The following is a 23173-nucleotide window of genomic DNA, read 5'->3' on the forward strand; positions in this document are numbered from 1 at the left end:
ATCCTGGCTCTCAGCTGCTTCAGATGGGGGAGGCTGGCAACATTGAGTCCTGAATGCCGAGATGTAAATCAAGAGACTAACTCAGGATAAGAAAAAAATGAGGGAACAGGAAACAAAATAAGAAAAACAGCTAAAAATTTCTCACTCAACACCGTCAAACACAATTCTGTAATTCCTTCTATTCAACCCCACAAGGCTGTTTCTCAAAGAATAAGAATGAGAACTACAATGTATGAAATTGCTTTGATATGTATGAAACACTCTGTGCTTATTATTTATACCAGTAAGACCATTATTATTACTCAACTTTGTATCGTAAAGCAGTCAAAATGAACTGCTAAATCTAACGGCATTCAGAGGTAGGAGTCTTGCTCTCACCCTCTACTGCTACCCGAGGGACCGTGGTATTTCTTTTTTCTATCTCAGGTGTGGCAGAATGGAAAAAAAACACACTGAGGTCCCAACCCTCTTAATAATCGGTGTCCTGGGAGATACAGGCACTTTAATTTCCCAGACCCGCCTCTCCCTTCCTAAAAAAGAGAAGAGCCCGACACTAGAAAATCCAAGTCGCTTATGACAAAGCTTCAGAATAATGCCTGCGTTCCAACCAAAGGGGTAAGTGAGACAAAAAGTTAAGACCAACTGGGATCTAGCATGTCTGATACCTGGAGGCAAGGAGGAACTGGTTCCTGATACGTCTCTTCTTGTCTAGTTCAATTCCAAATATCACAAACAATCTAACCCACTGAGGCAAAGATCACTTCTGCTTTTATGACTTTTCTTTGGTCGGGGGAGGTGATGTGAAGACCACAATCAGGCTAAGTGATATTATATCCTTATTTTAAATGATCACATTTCATTACTGCTATTCGTAGTACTCTGTGACACTTTAATTTTCCTATTTTGATGATGGAAAAGCAAAGGTGACCTCAAGGCACCAAGTGGCTAAAGATGTCCCCCTAGGGAAGGCATGAGCCTTTCAAATAATTTCTTTGCAACAAATTAACATTGAGACTTCCTGTGTATAAAGGAATTGGATGCAAAAATACATAGGTAAACACAGTTTTTGTTTTTAAAAGTTTATAATTTAGTGAAGAGAAGGGGACGCATAAAAATGATTAAAATTAAGGGTTGAATAAAGGGTTGACATAGGATAGAAAAGGGCTAATTAAAGTTTCAGGAATTTTGTTAGAGGAACATGGTAGAAGAGGTGATTAATCTGAAAGAGGGTCTTACTAGAGATTTCACATTTTCATAGAAAGGGTGACATTTGGGAAGCTGCTGTGCTTTCAGTTATTAAAGGCTCAGATTCTGCATTCATTCAACCTAGGTTCTAATCCCTGCTCTGCCAATTCCTAGTCAGGTAACAGGGCAAATTATTTAATCCCTCTACTGGTCAGTGTAACAGGGACAATGAAAATACATACTTTATAGATTTTGCAGGGAGGATTAAATGAGATAACGAATGTAAAACAGCAGTGCTTAGTAACTAATCCCTAAATTAATATTAGCTATTATTATTTTAATCTTTCACCAAACCCCATGAAGTAGGTGATATTATCCCCACTTGCAGTATTGAGAAGACGGACATATGAAAATTAGGTAACCTGCTAATGTCACAAAATAGACAAAGGATATAGAACACAAATTTGGGTCAGTCTGACTCCAAAACCCAAATTCTTTTCCACTATAATTTTATTCTGGTCCACTGTCACTCAATAAACTCTGACCTCCTACCAGAAAGAGGTCACTGGAACTAGTGAGCTCAGCCTAGGGACTGCCTGAAAACAGAGTATGATTCTAGCAGGTACAGTGCTATCCTATGAAAGTCAGAGACAAAGCCAATAGGAAAGTCAACAATTATACAGAAGTTATCACAACATTCAGTGAAACTCAAAAGATCTACCACAATCTGAAATGAAGAAAATTCTACCTGGCATCCAAATCCCCTCCCTTCCCTGATTTCCTTATTCCTATTAATTAATGCCAAACCCATTCTCTCCGGTAACAAATCAGAGAACTTACAAAGATAAACACATAGACAGACATGGGAGATATCTTAGAGTCTAGTCCAAACTTGCATACGACGCAGCAAACTCTACGACAATCCTGGCAAAGCCTTATTTCCAAGTTACATGACAAAGCCAGCATCTGTGACCACACCCTCCAGCCATATGCCTAACAGTTTTTGTTGTACTGAGTCATATCCCACCTCAAACTTTCTGTGGAATCCAAATTAATAAATGAATTAAATGATTCCGTCATCTTCAATTCATACCTTTCCTTCAACTTCCATATCTAGGTGGTTACCAGGCTCTGTCATTCTTTTTTTCAAAAACTTTTTGAAAAAAGTGTGATCTTTTTCATTCCCAAGATAGCAGATCCCAGATCCTTTTGTCTCCTGGCTGAAATCTGTTTCTTCCCTCTCTCTACACTCTAGTACATCCGGCACATTTTTACCAGATGAGAAGTCCTTCAATCTAATTTCAGAACATGTCATCTATGCTCAAATAACGACTGGGTCTCCATTTATTACTCCCAGCTAGACATTCAATGACAGACTATCAATGGCAAGCACATGGGCCTCACTTTGCCTACTCTATCCTACTTCCTGTATTTTCCAATCAATGCACACCTTCCAACTTGGTCTAAACCACCATTTCATAGGGAAGTCCTACAAACAGACCATGCACAAAGAAACTGAGATAGATATAAGTTTTGTGTAACATGTCAAGGGCCACAGAATCATTATAGATGAGCTAGGACTAGCTGCTCAAATTCCCTGTCCAGGGCTCTCTCGCTTTTATCTATTAAGTTATGATGTGGTACTAAAGTTGCCTGATTCTGAAGAATGTTGGGACCAGTGGATAAGATTACAGAGCACCTACCATATGTTCAGCCATGTACTAAAAATTGGGAGAAGAACATGAAAAGGCATTAACTTACAGTCCAATGGGGAAACGAACATGCTAAAAACACCATGTAATTATTATAAGCTACAGTGAAGGAATATACAAGGCAAAGTGGATACAGAGGAAGAGGAATATCTAGAACTGGGTCAGGATACTCAGGCAAGGCCTCAGCCAGGATCTGAATGATCAGTAAGAGTGTTTTAGGGGATAACAGGTACAAGAAATCGCTAGTAGGAGACAATCTTCAAAGGTATAAGAAAGAAGTGGCAGGTTTTAGGTATTACAGGTAACTCAGTATATTTGTAGCATATGATGAGATAGAAAAAAATGGTGAGAAATAGCCCTGGTGAAGTAGGCAAGGACTAGATCACAAGGTTCAAGTAGGTTATGCAAAGGAGTTTAGATTTCATCCTACAGACCAAAATGAATAATTCTCAGCAGACTGTAATGCCACTCTTTCTCTTCCACTAAAGAAAGCATATGGGAATTCAAGTGAGCGAAAGTGACATTTATATGGTGATAATTGGACTTAGCTTAAAATTTTAAATAATTTGCAAACCTTAGGTCTTGAACCATTATTAATATCAAAATTACTTGTGACATACTTCACAACTGATCATGGCACAACAGTTTTGAGATTCAGGACTGCAGCTTTTGACAATGGGACTTCCATCAAAGAATTCTGAATAAGGGTATAGCCAGCAGGTTAGCATGTTAAGAGTCTCCTGGCAGGCCTCAGATGCGATGGGCTGCTTGAGGATATTACAGGCAGAGACACCAGTCAAGAGGTCAATACTGCTGAATGGGTGAAAGATAGTGAGTGCCTGACTTAGGATGACAGCAGATGGGAAGAAGGAGAAATGAGAAATAGTTAGAATGTGTTTAGTTTTATAAGTCTTGGCCTAAAGTGTTCATTAAATGCTTGCTGGTAGTATCAACACAAATTGGCTAATGATTAGATGAAGGTAGTGGGAGGTGACATAGAAAAAGGTTAAAGTCTGATACAAATATTAGGTTTCTAGATTGGGCAGATAAAAGACGGAATACAGGAGGAAGACTTATTGTGGATGGGGATTGATGAGGTCTGCTCTGGATTTATGAATCTGCTGAACATGGATATAGAGATGCTTGCCGGGCAGTTATATGTGTAGATCTGAAACTCACAAAAGCAATCTGGGCTAAACATATAGGTTTTACTTTACCATTTGTTCAATAAATACTTACTGGATACTTGTTTTAGTCCAGACATTGTACTCCTCACTGGGGATGCAGCGGTTGACAAAGAAGATAAGTCCTCTGTCCTCAGTGAGATCACAGATGGATATATTTGTGAGCCATAGGTATTTAGTTGATAAATGCAGGCATACGAATACTTAGTGATGGGCTGAGGAGGCAACATTGAAGTTAACTAAGAAGGCCCAACCAAAGAGATATGAAGCAAACCAGGAGAATACAGAGATGAAGAAATGAGAATTATATAATAGAAAGGTTATCAGGATCAAATACAGCAAGAGTGTAGAATAAGGACTGAATTTGTCCACTGGGTGATTTCATAATCTGCAGGGGCAGAAATCTGACTTCAGCAAAGAAAACAAAGCACTCTAGAAGTTAGTTGAAAAAAAAAGCTAGAAATCTTAGAATTACTAGTCTCTCTGGTTCTGTGACATCTGAGATAGTCCTAAAGGTTTCATGGAGGTGGGACCTGGGTTAGGAGGTACAGAAGATACAGAGGACACTTTTAGACAACATCAAAACAGAACATGGCCCATAGAAGGAACCAGACTGGGAGAGCACTTTCACAACTCTTGTGAAAGGCAATCTTGGGCATAAGGTGCCTATGATTAGCTGCATGTTGTGAAAAGGCAGACGTCATGGTGTTCAGAGCAGCAAATTACCTTCCAGGAGTCTATGGACAGATCTGTTCTTCATTGGCTACATGATACTCAGGAAAAGCCCTTGCTATGTATGAACTCACTGGACCTGGAGAGCAAAAGTGTGTGAAGGCTGCAGATGGAATAACAGATATGCTAGATGACAGCACACTAGAACAGCCAATGACACAGGTGCTACCTCTGCTCTGCCAAGTAAGGCAGCTCTAGGTAGCTCCCCTGCTGATGGAAAATGGTGGGGAGTGTCGGGTGTGGTAGGAAAGAAGGGGGAGCTGTGAAGCAACTGAAGTAGTATAAACACCTATAGAATAGTGGGGACCCTACCTAAAGCATGCCATAAAAATGTCATACTTTGCTCTCAAGAATGTAAGTCACACTGTCCTAAATTTACAAGATCAACAACTTTTGGTGCTTTCAGTGCCTGATTTGTTCTTCGCCCTTCCAGGTATTATAATAATTGTAATAGCTCCCTCATTCCTCAGCAGGCACCCTGTGTATCTCAGGGCGACCCTGAAAACCAGGCAAAGGCCATCTGCTTCACACTTCCTCCCTTCTGCAACAGCGAGCATGAACCACAGGGCCAGTTCAGAGACAGCTCGTCTTGTACATCCAAGCTCTGCTCTGCTCTGCTGTTGCTTGTAGTTTAAATCTGCTGTGTTACAGTGGCAGTGGGGAGAAGAACCCTGAGCTTCCAACTCTTTCTTCCTGCAGAGGCCTATGGGGCACACACAGGCCTATGGGGCACACACAGGCCTGTGGGGCACCACTTGGCAAACAGTGGTCTCAGGGAAGGTCCCAACCACATAGCCATAAACCTCTCTGGAGATTAGCACAGTTGGGACAATATTCACAGAAGCCATATGCTGTGGTAGAAAGAACCCAATCTGGGCTAGTCTTGCCTCTACAACTTACTAACTCTATGATCTTAGGTAAGTTATTTATATTCTTCGATTCCCTTTCATGAAATTAGAACCTAGTAAAACTGTGCACCCCATTTAAAGGGTGACTGTGAAGACTGGGTAAGCTAATGCTCCAGAAAATTTCTTTGATTTTAACATTATTTTTGAGTAGTTAATGCATTTACAATATAAAAATACATCTACAATATACATTATGATCACCATACATTGCCAAGTCTTGCTCCCACCCTTGTTTGGCCCTGTTAACCCTATTCCCCACCCTCACACCTGGCCTCTACTGATAACCATTTTTCTTCATTTCTTGCTTATCTTTCCAGCATTTCTTGAAAGGGTTACTTTAAATATAAAGTGCTGCATAACTTAGTTATCATTATTATAATTGAAAAGTAGGAGGGGAGGGAGGGGTGGGGTGGGAATGGATGGTTGTGTTATCTATAAGGGGTCCCATTTCCTCCATGAAAACCTGCCTCATTATATCATAGTTCACACCCTCCCTTTCGTTCATCCGTGCATCCATTCAATCTGTATTTGTTAAAAGCCTGCTATACTCAAGGCAATGGGCTGAGTGACAGCATAAAAAACACTAAAATCATTTAAGTGCATCTATGGCACTTCTGAGTTCACACCATCCTCACTTACACTTACCCTCATGATATTCACTTCTGCCTGGGTATGGGCTGCCTATGGCCACTTCTGCCTGCGTATGAGCTGCCTATAGCCAGCTGTCTACGTACACTTTGTACTTCCCACAGCATATAATGTGGTACACACAAGCACATATACAGGTTTAGTATCTCTTATCCAAAATGCTTGGGTCAGAAGTGTTTCGAATTTGGGATTATTGTCTTCAGATTTTGGAATTTTTGCATATACGTAATAGTGTCTTGGGGATGAGACCCATGTCTATACACAAGATTCATTTGTACCTCATATAGTTTACACACAGACCCTAAAGGTAATTTTATATAACACTTTAATGATTTTGTGCATAAAACAAAGTTCTGACTATGCTTTGACTCTGTAGTCACCTGAGGTCAGGTGCAGAATTTTCCACTTGTGGCATCATGGTGGTGCTCAAAAATTCTCAGATTTGGGAGCATTCTGGTTTTCAGATTTCCAGATTGGGGATCTGTGGAAGACACTCAAATATGCCTGCTAACTTGAGCTGCTCACAGGCAAGAAGTCTTATTTTATGGTGACGCAACGTCAGTTGGGTGATCTCAGACCCAGCAGCCTTTCTACCAGCGCTTGAGAAAAGCCAAGGTTGCCTGCAAGCTCTCTGCTCTCTATGAGTGCCCTGTGGTAGCCCCTAGCCTAGAAGATGCTTCAGCCTCAGGTGTGTCTAGATGGGACTGAAAGAGAATGGGTCTGTCTATAAGTTCTTGCTTGGCAACTGGAAGTGATAGAGCTGGAGGAAGGAAGCTTAGAACACTCTAAAACACAGTTAAAATTATCACAGAGAGAAAATTACTCCTCATAAGGAAATGTCATATGCCCACAGTACTCTAGTGTGATTTGTATTATGTCAGGATGTGATATTCCAGATATTCCAGCACCAACTATGCTAGACAACTTTTCAAGATTAAACAACTCTCGCCGGGCACAGTGGCTCATGCCTGTAACCCCAGCACTTTGGGAGGCCAAGGTGGGAGGATCACTTGAGGCCGGGAGTTCAAGACCAGTTGGCCAACATGGCGAAACCCCATCTCTACAAAAAATACAAAAATTAGCCGGGTGTGGTGGTGCATGCCTGTAATCCCAGCTATTCAAGAGGCTGAGGCAGGAGAATCACTTGAACCCGGGAAGCAGAGGTGGCAGTGAGCCGAGATTGCACCACTGCACTCCAGCCTGGGTGACAAAGGGAGACTCTGTCACAAAAAAAAAAAAAAAAAAAAAAAAGATTTAACAACTCTCGATCACTTTACAATGCATCCTTGAGTTGCCCTTCAGAACCCCCTGCATTTTAAGGATTCCCCCTCATTTGGGCACTCAGGGACTTTGTGACTTCAAACTGTAATGCAGCCAAGCCTCTCCGAATCTCCACCGCATCATCTGTAAAACAGGGGGATGATTCCTAGTCCACCTGTGTTGTCAGATGCTGATGAAAATCAAACACGTTAACATATGTTGAATATTGGTGTGATATGATGAAAATCAAACAGGTTAACATATACTGAATGTTGGTGTGATATGAAAACAAAATATATTACTGGTAGTAGAGTATTAGCTCTGCATTAAAAAAGAAACGGCAACAACAGAAAAAAGATTTTTTTTTTTTTTAAGAAAAGCTTAAATTTTTTCTTCTTTTAGAGACAGGGTCTTGCTATGTTGCCCAGGCTGGTCTCGAACTTCTAAGCTCAAGCAACCCTTCTGCTTCGGCCTCCCATGCTAGGATTACAGGCATGAGCCACTGCGCCCGAACAATGTATTCTTTTTAAATAAATCATTTCAAGGTAAGGACTGACTAATCACATGCAGCCGTTGCTTCACAACTCTAGAGAGACCTTTCCAGCCCCTTTTCAGAGTAGGCCTGACAACCACTTCCAAAAAATGTAATTGTAAATGTTAATTCCAAATGCAAGCACAGAGGCCTCTCTATTCCTCCCCACCAACCCTTTCACAGCAGTCTGTCTGTCTGATCTGCTTTCTTTCCCAGAGATCCACAGGCCCCTCCCTCTCCCACCCCCATCCCGCATCCGATGTGGCAGAGATGATAACCGATAATGAAAATCTGCGGCCTCCAGACACTGGAGAGCGAGAGCACAGAGGGGAGGCCGAGGAGGAGCCGGTCAGGATGCATGTAATCAGAAGGGTTATCTAATGCTAGTTTCATTCTAATTGAGTCAGTACCATATGTCACCCTGCAATAACATCGCAAGCAGCATGCAACTGAATACATATTTAATTCACATAATGGGTACAGCAGTAGAAGTAATCAAGGCAGTTTGCCATAAGCCATAAAGAAATGTAGCTTGTTCCTATCAAGAAACATTTGGCACTTAGGGAGAGAACTGTATCACCAGTGAGAGGGGAACTGCATTACTGAAAAAGCTCAAGGGGAGGGGGAGGGATAGGTATAGGGAGCAGGGCATGGGGAGAGAGATGAGGACGGGGAGAAAGAAATGAAAGAATGAAAACACCAAAGACAGCCAAGCCAGAACATCGATTCACTGCGAATGAAAATCAATGAAGGAATATTGTCAGCGGATCGTTGGCCATCTCAACGTAATTAACAGTAATGGATTTATTGGCAGAAGCTTAATGATTTAACGTTAAATGTGCCCCAGAATTTCCTGTGCAATCGCAGGTCCTTCTCATTCCCTCTTGGGCCAACCCATGTCCCAGGAAATGGATATAGCTATGGAGGATTAAAAAAAATTTCTTTTCACATCTCTTCATCTGGATTGGCATCTGACAGAAACCTGCTCGCCCATTCCCTTCATTTCCTCCCTCAAGGAGATGATTAATACGCCTGGGCAATGCTCATCAATATCTTTGGACAGATCAACTGGAGTTTTCATTAAACCCATATTAATGTCCTAGATACACAGCTGTGGACAGGTTATTCTGGAGGAAAAAAAAGAAAAGAAAAAAGAAGAACGAAAAAGAAAAAGAAAAAAATACCTTCCACTTCAGTTAACTATTTGCCAAGAATTAACAGAAACCTGGCCTCTTCCCTCATTAGGGCTTCTTCCCCCAACATGTTTTGATGTATATTTCATGAGGATAAACAAACATTCATTTCACTTTGGGAAGGTGTTTGCCGTAATGTATTGTCAGCGTACCCAGCAATGAGGGGACATTAATTTCAATTCTGGTGTTTAAACACTTTGGCGAGTCCCAATTACTCATTCCCCAGCTCAATAGGAGCCCTGGAGGAAGGTCGTTGCCTCTATGCATGGCCTGCGGCACCAAGGGGAGGCGCGACGCCACCCTCCAGCCAGACACAGGTCTTCTTCGGCTGAGAGAGCAGGGATGAGGCAAGACGGGGTTGTTCCCTCCTATTCCTTAGTCAAATAGTGACATGAAGGGCCACTTCAGGGAATACCCAGACTTGCATTACAGCAGTTTCCATGAAAGGCTGTGTGCAAAGAAGAGTTCAGGAAATCAGATCCTATTTTTTTCTTAGCCTACATCTGAGGATGACAATCATTTAACAGAGAAGAGCAAAGCTCTGAAATCTCCTAGAAGGGGAGATATTGGGGGAAGAATGGAAAGTGGCAACAGAGTCATGTGTTGTTAGGGTCATGTGTCATTGATGAAGACCTTAAAAAAGAGGTGTAAGAGGTCATGGCCCTGGTGTGAGTGGGGTTAGGTATGGCATGGTGGCAGTTTCCAGCTACCTCACGGCTTGCTAGAAATGTGTGTGGCAGACTTTCCATCTTGCAAAGGATTAGAGATGGAAATCCCATATATCACATGAGCAAATGCGGAAGTAAGTTTTGCAATGCTATGGAACTGAAGAAATTTCAGTTATTATTTTTCAGGTATGGTTCCATTTCTGACAGCACCTGCAACTTTATTAAAAGTTCTTCAGCAATGCACCAACCTCTCCTTCAAGTTGTAATTGATCTGTATTCAAATACATCAGAAACTCTCTCTACTTATAGGAGCTTGCTACCAAATACTTTACCGAACTGAGGAATGTTTTTTAATAACGTGAATAATTATCCTCAAGTCTATCTGAACAGTAATTTCCAGTTAATGATAAAGTGTCTAAAGGCGGATGCACACATTTCAAAGATAAAGCCCTAACGTTGAGAAAATGACGATGAAAAGATAGCATGAGATGCATGGTCCTTGACATGAGGGGAAAAGAGCTAGGAGAGGCAGGTGTCCCCCGGGCAAAGGTCTTTGCCACAAAGATTAGTTCCTAGAGAGCACCATGGTTGTCGCTAGGGGAAGAGCCTAGGGCATGTGTGGTATCTTGGGCATATCATAACAGAGTCTCAAATAGGTCTCCACTGCAGGGCACAGCTGGGGAGAGTTAGCAAGATCTGAAAACATGAAACCAATAAAGAGAAAGAACAACCCACCTGGTTCTTATCAAAGTTATTTCTTCTTTAAGTGAGTGCTAAGTCCAGTTTCTGCATATATATAAGTTCTTCAGAAAGAACTCAGAACTAAGTGCCAGAAGCCAATGCTGGTTATGTTACTAACTGTATGGCTGGTCCACCTCATATTGCCAATAAGACATCAAATACTCTTAAAACCTTGCGTATCTTTTTGGCTTCATTCAGATGTGCAATGAGAATCCCTGTAGCCACATAAGCTGGGCTGATACATAGTCAACACCAGTACAAGTGGACCAGAAGCTAGATACTAAACTATTTCTTTTTTTTTTTTTTTTAGACAAGGTCTCACTTTATCACCCAGCTGGAGTGCAGTGGTGCAATCATGACTCGCTACAGCCTCGACCCCCAAGGGCTCAGGTGGATCCTCCCATCTCAGCCTCCCCAGTAGCTGGGACCATAGGCATGCCCCACCACACCCGGCTAATTTTTGTATTTTTTGTAGAGACAGGGTTTCACCACATTGCCCAGACCGGTCTTGAACTCCTAGACTCAAGCAATCCTCCTGGCTCAGCCTCCCAAAGTGCTGGGATTAGAGGTGTGAGCCAGGTGTCTGGCCTGAAATACTTAGATACCAGTTGATAAACAGTTGTGCCTTACACTACCTCTCCACCTCCAAATGCCAACCCCTTTTTGTTCCAGCCTCTCTTCCTTACGTTCCAAGGATCTAAGAGTTAAAGTGTTAATACTCTGCATACAAAAGGTAGTCTTGAGGACCATGCTCCAGAACTATGGCTGTTGTCCACCCTGACTTGCTGGTGCCCATGCCACCATGATTGTTATTAAGTAGCTTGAGTTCTACTTTTGCATCCAAGAATTATGAAAGGTCAATGCATCACTCATTTGGTTTTGTTTTTTGTTTTTTTTTTTGTTTTTTTTCGAGATGGAGTCTCGCTCTGTTGCCCAGGCTGGAGTGCAGTGGCACCATCTCTGCTCACAGCAAGCTCTGCCTCCCAGGTTCACGACATTCTCCTGCCCCAGCCTCCCAAGTAGCTGGGACTACAGGCGCCCGCCACCACACCCGGCTAATTTTTGTATTTTTAGTAGAGACGGGGTTTCATCGTGTTAGCCAGGATGGTCTCAATCTCCTGACCTCGTGATCCGCCCGCCTCAACCTCCCAAAGATCACTCATTTGTTGAACAAACTTACCCATGGCTGAAGATGTACCTGACCCATGCCTAGGAGAACAGGAATATTAAATGGTAACCTTGTGTCTCGCATTGATTCACTTCTGTGAACACGAGGAGGAATCCCTTCCCCATTCTATCATCCAACCTCTCCTTTCTACCTTCTGATATCTTAAAGTGCCTTTCCTCCTGACCATTCTGGGGCTGCTGCCAAGGTAAGTTCTTATGACCCATTTGTTCCTGATGCCACCTCTGCTGCATCTGTCCTTGTTTTCACTCTGTTTGATTCCCATCAAATGGGCCATGGAAGTTTCCCGAGAAGCCACACCAAATAAAAATGACAGGTTTGGCAACAACAGAGAAACCTGGTAAAATGTTGATATTTGACAGAGCAGAGAAACTGGGAAATGGGTGAACAGTTTAGTCACAGATCAAAAACCACATACTCACAGGTTCCAGGTGACCGAACACTTTCATCTGAAAAGAGTACAGCGGTAATCACCATAATAATAAGGAACATCATTTAGTGAGCACCTACTGGGTGTTAGGCCTTTACACGTATCCCCTCATCTAATCCTTGTAAGTTCCCCGCCCTGTAGGTAGCTCTCCCCTTAATAGATGAATAAATGGAGGGCTGGGGAAATTCAGCAGCATTGATTGCCAATGTCATCAATAGTAAATATCTGAAGGAGGATTCAAACTCAGGTCTAACTCCAAGGCCCAGACTCTTCCCCTGGGTGGTGCTGCACTTTGTAACACTCACCACGGGGGAACAGGCACCTAATGTTCTTCAGCAGAAGCTGCAAGAAAACCATGGTCTGAGGTTTTCTCCAACAGATCCTGAACTCTCACTGCCAGGAGGGCGGCCTGTGTGTATAGAATGCACTTAGCCTTTGGAGTCATACAGTCTGAGTTCCTGTCCAGGCTTTTTCTCTCACTAGCTGTGTGACTTTGGAAAATTAACTTAATTCTCACTTTTCCCATCTGAAAAAGGGGAAATGCCTACCCTCTGTTTCAATAATTGAGAACTGCTGTAATAATTGTAAAAATGTGTATAAAAGTCCTAACACTGTTGCTTGTACAGGGAGGCTTCCAGTGAATACTAACTTCCCTTTTGTCTCTGGACCCTCTTCCCTTTGCAGGGGAAACAAATACTCTCACATTATTTCATGGCTGTAAGAGGTGAGAAGGGGGACCGAGTGGAGCAGGAATCTGGCTCAGATGTTCACTGGGAGGAAGTGGACTCTGCATTTCTTCCACCACAGGAAGCATGAAGGTGTTACTAATTTGTTGAAGTAAACTTGTCTGGGACATTTTGATAAGCTGCTGCTATGCTATTTTTGTGGGCTAAAAAGTACATTTTTCATATAAATAGAACTAAAAATAACAACAACTGTAATAATGCAAAGAGATACCAAAAAAGCCATTTCCACCTCATAGGAATGAATAGCCATGACAGCAAGAAACCTTCAAAAAGTAGGCTGTTGCAAGGTGTGAATAAAACACTGGTGGAATCTGCCAGTGATGCTTTTGTATGACTTAGACATCTCCTAAAAGACAGGACTAGAACCCTGGATTCAGAAAACGAGGCCCACGTCTTGGTCAGATCAAGAAAGATCCTGTGTCCTTGAGGAAGTCATTAACCTCTCTGAGACTTACTTTCCCAATCAGTAATTGGTTCTTGTAATTTATGTCTAATTCCTAAGGTTGTGGTGAGGATTACGTGAGGTAACATATCTATAAGTGAATTTTCTTTTGCTTCTTGCTGAAGTTCCACACACAAGACTAAGTAGTTCTTAACCATAAAACGTTATATAAGGTTTATTGACTTTCCGTATTATGGAAATGAGTGCAAGCAAAACAGGATTATATTCCGTAAATATATCGGGAGGGGAACAAAGAAGTGCTATCGTCAAACACAGTGCCCCAGATCTTTTTGCCAATACAAGGTGACATAAGGACTCTGTCTCAGGAACCTCATGGGAAAAGCACTCCCTTCCTTTTTAAGTGATTTCTGAAAGCAGAGGGTGATAATTCTCTTTTCATATTTATTATCCTCAGGAAGTAACTTCTTCATGTATCTTGATGCTCAGAGAGGTCATTTGGGTCTATGAATCTAGAACACTCAGAGAAATATCTAAATACAGTCTTTTCAGTGAAAGGACTGGTCAAAGAAGAATCCTGGTCTGCCTCAACTACCTGAGATCCCTATTTTCAGTGTATTATGGCATCTAAAATTTTTAAAGCATTTTTTTAAGCCTGCTTCTCAAAACTTAGGGAAAGCAGTAAAGCATAGATTGCCTTTTATCTCCCTCAGTTTTTCAGAATTCATAATGCATAAGAGAGGTCAAAGAATAAAGACTTCTTTTATTTCTACAATGCTTTCACAAAGTGTCCAGAAACAGGGAAAAACATGATGATAATGTTACCTGCCAGAGATAGGTAAGATCTATCTACAGATATACCTACAAAATGCAAACAAGACCTTTGAGCTTAAGGAATTCACAAGGATATTCATAAGGCTGCTTTAAAGGTAAGCATAGCTGTTAGATATTCTGTACATACACAGGAAAGAAATCTTTAGAATAATTATAGGCTGGGCGCAGTGGCTCAGGCTTGTAATCCCAGTATTTGGGAAGGCCAATGCAGGAGGATCATTTGAGGCTAGGAGTTCAAGACCAGCCTGAGCAACATACTGAGATCCCTTCATCTCTATGAAAATCTAAAAAATACATAAAATTAGCCCGGTGTGTTGGCACATGCCTATATTCCCAGCTACTCAGGAGGATTGCTGGTGCCCAGGAGTTAGAGGCTGAAGTGAACTATGATCACGCCACTCCACTCCAGCCTGGGTGATAAGAGTGAAATCCTGTCTCAAAAACAAAACAAAACAAACAAAATCCAATAAATCTTAAAGTGATCCCTCATCAATACTGGAAAAAAAAAAAAAGACTTCACACAACACAAGCACATCTCAAAAGCAAAATTTGACAGTAAGTTTCTGGACCATGTTCAGCAGTCAGTCCTTAACTAGTTTATTCTAAGATGGGTCCGCATTAAAAGTGAGAGTGTGTATGTGTTTTGGAAGGTGGGGTGGTAGTTCCTGACACATTAACAAGGTGATACAGCAGAAAGACCTAGATTCCATTCAGATGATCTGGTTTTGAAAACCAGTTCTACCACCACCCAAGTAATCTTAGGCAAGGCATTTAACCTCCTGGAGCCTCAGTTGTCATACATAGGAAGATTAATGACATGTACCTGGCTTATCTCCTTTGTTGCGTAAGTCAAGATAATAAAAGTGAAAGAATATGGCCTGTTAGAAGAATCGCTGGGCTTGAAATCAGAGAGTCTGGGTCAAAGTCTTATTTTAGACACTTTCTAATGACCTTAGGCAAATTCCTTGCAATTTTGGGTTTCTTCTTCTGTAAAATGGGGCTATTTCTTCTGTCTCAGGACATACTACTTGGGATCAAATGAAAACACCTGATATGAAATAAGGAAAGCTATACACCACCACACAAATCTGAATGCTATTGACTGATACAGGGCCATGCAAATACAGGATGTTACTATTATCTGCTTACTAATACATATCAGCAGCTTTGAGTTTTCAACCAAAATTTGATGATGGTTGTAGAATCACCACTCTCTTGGAGGCTTTCTTTCCCTCCATCCTCTGCATCAAGACATGTTTAGTAAATAGCTTTCCACATCAAAAAACTCACAGCCTGGGTTCTGAGCAGTACTCGCCTATGGGAAAATAAGCAGAATGAAAGAAAAGGGCCTGACACCTCTAAGAGCTGCTCTGCCCTTGCAAGGATCCCATCTGCAAGGAAGGGAGGTATGAGGGGAGCAAAGGAAGAACTCCTTCCGTCGGCACAAGTTGTCTCTCAGGGACGAACTCTGATCCATGACGGGACTCTGCAATGGCAGCGGCCACAGGTTTTATGTCCCCGAGCACAGTGGCCTGATTACTCAGTTACCAATTCCATCAGCTACCAATTCCATCAGCAGCCTGAGGAACGAGGTTGCTATTTAACAGTAGAAGAAAAATAAAGGTAGAACCTAAGGCCTGGTGATCCTTAGAGCACATAATTAGTTTCCCTTTTTTTTTTTTTTAAGTTGAAAGTATCCAGTTTATGGGTACAGTTAAGAGTTAATAAAAACAGCAACTATTAAATGACTAAAAGACATCATTCCTAAAATAAAAGTTCCTTGAGGTCAGGAGGTTTGGTTTTGTTTTTCTTATTTTGTTTACTGATGTATTCCAAGAACAAAGAACAGTGCTGGCATTCAGTAGATGCTCAATAAGCATTTACTCAGCAGACGGATGGATGAGCTGATGAACAGGTTCTTCCCGTGGGTTCTGGAAGAGCTGTACCAAAACCAGGCTTTTTTCGAAATACCTGCAAAAAAAAGTGGATGATTCCAAATCCAGCTGAAGTGCCTGCTCTCTCTCCAATTCAGAACAACCAGAAGGGCCTGTCTGAATTAGTAATGCATTAAAGAAAAGTAGGATTATTATATTCCAATTCTTTCCATCAGACGTAAAACATTATTGGTAGATCACATCTGTTTTAATAAATCTGTAAGAAAGACGTGTAATTATAATTATGTTACCATTGTATGTAAATGGCATTTTAACAAGACATATTAATACATTTTTATAGAGTACTTACAGCATACACTACAGAAATACTTAAAGGTGCTATTTTGATTGCTTGGATTCTTAAACATTCCCTCTGAAGTCTTTACATATTAGTGTATTTAATGTTTCTTCATTTCCGGGTAAATATTTTTACCAGTTAAGACAAAGGCAAATTTGAGTTCCCGGGACCAAATATCAAAACATTGAGGACAAAAGGGTTTAATTTTTTTTTAACTTTTGTTTTAGGTTCAGGGGTGCATGTGTAGGTATGTTATACAGGTAAATTACATGTCATGGGGGTTGGGTGTATGAATTATTTTGTCAACCAGGTAATAAGCATAGTGCCTCATAGGTAGTTTTTCAATCCTCACTCCTCTTCCACACTCCACTCTAAAGTAGGCCCCAGTGTCTAGGGTTTAAACAATGAATGTTTTTACAATTGAGTTTTCATTTACTTTCTATGTCCCGGCTTCAACAGGTTACTGAAGCTGAGTATCTCTCCTCACAGGCATCTAGGCCTGACAATCAGCTGTGATGATGTATCTTTGAACAGTTGTATCTCTAACAGGAGGCTATAATTAACCTTGAAATTAATATCTTAATATATCAAAAGTCAATTGATTTATTTTAAATGCTTAGTTTTTCAACTCATTTTTCATTTACTTTCTAGTGTTCATTCCCTATGATTAAAAATACATATGAATATGTATATACAGGTATAAACGTACACGTTATAAACATACATACAAATTTCATTTTCTATTACCTGAGCACAAAGGAAAAAAGTAAAATCGGCTTTCTTTTATCTAGTTCTTAGGTTGAGTTTGTATTACAAAGCAAATGATTTATTAATGTATTTATTTGAGATAGGATCTCACACTATAGCCTCGAACTCCTGGGCCCAAGCAATCCTTCCACCTCAGCCTCCTGGGTAGCTGGGACTACAGGCACGCTCCATCATGACAGGTTAATTTTTAAATTCTTAGTAGAGTCAGGCTGGTCTCGAACTCCTGGGCTCAAGCAATACTCTTCCCATGGCCTCCCAAAGTGCTGGGATTACAGGCATGAGCCACCATTCCCGGCCAGGAAAGGGTTTTAAATTAAAAATGCCAGGCTCACACATAGTAGGTGTTCTATAAGTGTCTATAGAGTTATGAATTAAGAAAAAATTAGAAATAATGCACAGAAACCTAAGGAACTGAGAGTTTTCGTTTCGTTCAGCCTAGGGAAGAGAAGATGAAGAGGTAAAAAATAAGTCTTCAACTATCTGAATGCAGGAGAGCAATAGATTTATTCTACATTGTGTCCAAAGGGAGACCTCAGACAGAATGGGGAAAGTTTCACTGAAGCAGATTCAGTTCACCATGAGAAAAAACAGCCTGTTTGATGTATACAATAGCCTAGCTGCATTTTTTTGTAAAATAATAATTATCCTGAAGGCTCCTTTAAGATAGAAGAATTTATGATTCTGTGATCTTCTTTCCTATTTCTAGAAGTACTTAGACAATATTCAGAAAACATTAGCAGCCCTGTAGCAGTCATTGTAGTAGTGGTAGATCCACTGCATAAGAGTGTAAAATCAGATAGCTTTATCTGTACACCAAACCTCAGCATCACACAATATACTCAGGTAACAAAACCTGTATGTGTACCCACTGAATCAAAAATTAAAGTTGAAAAAGAAAATAAAATCAGATCCCTCATGAATCTGTAATTCTAAAGTTGTAAATGCTCTCTCTTTCAGATATCCCCAAAACAGGAGTATGGGCTTTGCTTAAAATTTTTTAAAAAGGTAAATGAATATAATAAATGTTTGCTTTATAAACCTCTAGAATATAATTTTTAAGTAACTAAGTTCTAATTCCTTATGACATATCTATAGGATCTGACTGAAAATAGATTTTCCTTCCACTTTCATTAAACCATGTAGGTCCATCCTACCAACATACAGCTATACGAATATACAGCTACAGGCCGGATTTCCACATGGAATGGACTAATATATCTGCTCTACTCCATGGTCTTACTCTCGCTAGGAAGGAAGAAATTGTTAATTAATTCACGTGACAGATATTTCCAACAACACTTCTTTGTCCAAATAAGATCACATCAGTCAGTTTTCAGACAAATAAAAAAAAAAACCAGCAGGAGTTTGGAGTCATAAGACATAATTTGTGAGCTTCATTTTTCTGAGCCTCAGATTTTCCATCTTTAAAATGAGGGGTGATCAATGTTTGTCCTAAGTACCTATTTCACAGGGTAGTTATAAAGATCAAATGAGAACGCAAACATTAATGAAAACCTATAGTGCTACTCACAGGTGCATAAATTTAGAACATAACTGTGAAACATACGATAATAGCAAATTTTGTCTCCTAATTACTTAGACAATGCTTAAATGAATACAACCTGTCTTCTTTTTCTTAAGATTCAATACAGGTGTTGGGTTTCAGATCCAATGATCTTGGATTTATTGTTGTTGTTGTTGACAAACTGATGATCTCAGATTGTGACTTTATAAATAAAAAGGTCAAAGGAAAGGGGTCTGCCTACTTGCAGCAAAAGCCCACAGGATTGCATACACTGTGTCCCATCACCTGTTTTCAGAGGAGCCTTTCCACTGCATCATAATTTTACTTGTCTCCTACTAAGGTCCCCAAGACCTGACAGCACCCCTTCCACCCAGTAGACTGCTCCCACTGTGATGTCCACAGCAGCCGATGGTCTCAGTAACTGTCTCACTGTCTTCATCCTTCCGCAGTGCAAACAAACTAACAAAAAGTGCAGAATTTGGCAAGGGTTTTGTAGTCTTCCATCTCTCTACCATCATTTCCTGCCTGGTGACTCTTCTTTAACCAGATAAAAAGGCATCATCCAGCTAGCCCAGCCTAGGAAACAAATTATTGGATGTGGTTAATTAAGAGTATAAAAACCTATGTAACGTTTAGGGGAAGAATGAGTATTGGGAAGAAAACCGATGGATGGTTTTTATATTTATTGGCAAACTCATTTCTGAAAACACTGGTCTTGATACAAGAAGATACATGTAGAATATGAATTTAGTGTTTTCTCCCTCTGCCTATGTGAGGATAATTTCCACACCACGTACGTGATTTTTCTGGAGTCTCAGATAAATCTAAATTAAAATAACCTTAGAGCTCCTCCTTCTTGCACCTCCACACAGGTCTCCCCTGGAGCTTGGAATGCATCTAACAGATGCCCTAAGAGAAGAAAAAAGTTGTTCATAAAACTACCACGCAGACTGAAGATGAGAGAGTGGCGTGTGAAGAAGATACCCTTAGCTGTGGTTTCCTTAGCACTGTGTTGGTAGTAACAATCTATCACCTTCTTCTTTAATAAAGAGGGGTTTTGCTGAGATAATTATATAAGTGTAAATATTGGCTGATGAAAACTAACAGATTAAAAGACATAGGTTAAATTGTTGCAGGGATGTGGGGTTAGCCTTCCCCTAAATGGGCTGTGGCAGCTGGATGACTGGTTCCCAAGACTTTTCACTCAGGCCTTGGTTACCAGCTCATGTTCTCAGCCAGTGACGTGAAGAAGGCCAATAGCTCTGTTCATCAAAAATGCAATTTCCCACACATGGAGGGCAATAGCACAAAACTATTCTCTTTCATTGCCAAATGAATTGTGTTTGGTAATCTGAAAGCATCATAAATTATAGAGACACAGACCCGAGGAGGATTATGCCTTCTATGCTGGCTGTGATACACAGAGAGCCCTGTGTGGATACAAACAGGGCTGGCGGCTCCTGGGTACACAGAAAAGGAATGCAGAGCTCAGGAGCTGAGTCCATCATATGGCCTTCAGCTTTGCGTCTTTCGTTCCTCTATCTGTTCCACCAAAGGAAATCCTCATCCTATATAAACATATGGATACATGCACAGTAAACAATTTCATTGGATCACCCCCTTTCACTATATCTCCTCTGTTCAAGAACCCACAATGATTCCCCACTACCAATCACATCAAGCCTACCATCCTTTCTTGAGTGTAAGGTACCATGCTGAATTGAAAAGAGGTTGGTTTTAGACAGACCTGGGTGTGCATACTACCCATACATTTTCTTTAAAATGGAGCCAATTATACTAAATGGATAGGGTTTTTAACAAAATATATGTGAATTACCTACTTAAAATTCCCTTTGCCTCCTCTCCATAATCTGACCCTACTAATGCCATCCTATTCCATCACTACTGTAACCTCAAATCTGCATCACGGCCTAGCCAATCCCCTCATTGTCACCCTCTTCCCTTGCCAAAGTAGTTCCATGCTTCCTTAGTGCTGGCTACTATCCCCTCTTACTACACCATGTGTCCCCACCCTGCACACACTAAGATTTCTATGTATCTGTCCCTGCCCCATTTCTTCACCCCATCCCTACCTCCTCTCAATGAAGCCAACCTTAATTTTCATGAACCCCAAACCACTGCTTTTGTCTCTGAAATATCATTATACTTTTAACCCATGCCACATAATTATCAACTTCACTGAACATTATCATCTGCGGCTTACATATTTTAGTCTTTTCTTCTGAACACCAGAAGTTCCCCTAAGGCAGAGATCAGTTCTTATACTTTTCTTAAGGATCCCACGGCACCTTCAAAATTGTAAATGGTGCAAATGATGGCGCTTTGTAAAATGTCAAGCAGTATATGCAAAGAAGATGCTCTTATTTGTCATAAACCATGGGGACTTGCCTGGAATCATGTTGAAACCTTAGAATTACCTTCCAGTTGGGAAAAAAAAAGGTAGAAACTAGGCCAAGAATCCTACCTAGAATGTCCCACTGGGTATGACAGTGTTGAGATGAGCCTGACACATTAGTCTTATTTAAAAGTAAAAACATTCCAACAGTCATTCCTTTTAGGTAGTTGGGTAGCACATTCATTTAAAAGCAGACCTTAGCCCCCTCAGGGCTTAAGGTTTGGGCAAAGGAACACTTGGCAGCTAGGGAGTGAATGACACTGAGAAAACAGCAACAAGGACATTAATGCGTATGAAGCAGGACAGTTAAATAGTTTCAATGTCACTTAGCTAGCAAGTCAGGGGGCTGCAGGCTTTGAACCCAGGCAATGGCACTCCAGAGGCTCTCCTCTTAAACGCTTCAATTATAATCCATTTCAAGATCTGGTGTCTGTGCCCGAAAAGCTGTTGACCATAAACTCCACACTTGTGGCAGCCAGGCTCTGTGGCTTGAGATTTTGTATCCTATCCTTAGCAACCACCTTGCTTCGGCGTGGTGTTCTAGTTTCCACCTGTTCACACAATCCTGCCTCTTGGCCTTGCCTTCTTGGTTTGACGCTTTGGCCCTCCTGGATTTGGCTTTACTTTCACACCTTGGTTCACCCTCAGTTCCATTCTCCTACTACCTTGAGGAGTAGGAGAGCTAGACAGACCTACTCTATGCCTACTACATAAATCTAGTATCTTAAGGTGTCTGCTTGTTCAGGAAAGGATCTGAAAACAGAAGGAATTAAATGTAGAAGCCCAGGCACTTGGTCTGGGCAAATATAGCACTCATAGGTCCATGGAGTCCCCAGGTCATCCCAGGCAATTCCAAGACTAATTTGTTAAAGCACAAAGAACACAAAATGCCTCCATTTCCTTCTTGCACCCCTCTGTGCAGTAAGCTACTTCAATCCAGCTCTCCTCTATTAAGGTGGGCTCAGGAACTGGGGTAAGGAGACTGGGTCTGCAAACTGCACACGTTCATGCCAAATATAAAGGGCATAGCCCTAACAGCAAGGCATGATGGGAGAGGTCCTAGTGTCAAACTGCAAGAGTAGAGAGAGACCTGGCACACAGTCCACACAGAACACGGACATGCACAAAAAGTCTAAAACCTAGTCTGATGAAAAATAGAAATCTCTAGTCTGATCCCCACCAAGATCTGCTTGAAAGTTTTCATCTAAGCCAGTGTGGTGGGATATAGCACTAAGAAGACAGCAGGCAGTCCTCAGTGTCTGGGGGGGGGGCTCTGGGTTTCAGTCCTGGAGCTTATTCATAATGGTATGAGTAATACCTGGTAAAAGGATCTTGTAGCCATAAAGGCAGTAAAGTGCATGATCCCTCATAATGGTAGGCAGGTAAGAGGTGAGATAAATCAGAATAATTCCTGATGCCCCTTACTGATGAAAAAAGTTCCCACCCACACAGCCTGCACTGACTCTAGCTGGCTAGGCCTGGGCGGTGCTAGGCAGGGAGGTGGTAGCAGGATGAAGCAGACTGCTGCCTCCCCCAGAGAGGAGCTAGGAAGACAGACAAAAATGATTATTATTAGTTTGATACAAAAGTAATTGAGGTTTTTGCCATTGAAAGTAAGGCAAAAACCGCAATTACTTTTGCACCAACCTATAATACTTCTTAAGTGAATGGTAAGGGAAAGACATGTCCTATTCTCTTCCATGCCAAGGGTCAGGTGACAGAGGTAGAATAAAGATCTAGAAGGAAATTTATATTTCTATTCCATTTCCTTGAATGAAATGGTTTTATACTTTTTCACCAAATTCCTAGGGAAAAGATCTGGTGGCATCATCTGTCAACCCAGGACCAATAATTAAAGACCTCAATTATTGTC

General features: G+C 41.2%; 1 protein-coding gene and 1 long non-coding RNA gene across 9 annotated transcripts in view; both read right to left on the reverse strand.

Annotated features, from left to right (window-relative positions):
- The window catches only part of PBX1 (PBX homeobox 1), a 292117-nt gene that overhangs the window by 152776 nt on the left and 116168 nt on the right, over window positions 1-23173 (reverse strand). The gene's annotated exons all lie outside the window — the stretch shown is intronic.
- LOC129531503 (uncharacterized) overlaps window positions 3944-23173 on the reverse strand; it is a 68411-nt gene continuing 49181 nt past the window's right edge. The window contains exon 2 of the long non-coding RNA XR_010129148.1: window positions 3944-19460. This is a non-coding gene — a long non-coding RNA (uncharacterized lncRNA). The remainder of the gene's footprint in view (window positions 19461-23173) is intronic.

Source organism: Gorilla gorilla, chromosome 1, assembly GCF_029281585.2.
Source record: "Gorilla gorilla gorilla isolate KB3781 chromosome 1, NHGRI_mGorGor1-v2.1_pri, whole genome shotgun sequence".
NCBI lineage: Eukaryota > Metazoa > Chordata > Mammalia > Primates > Hominidae > Gorilla > Gorilla gorilla.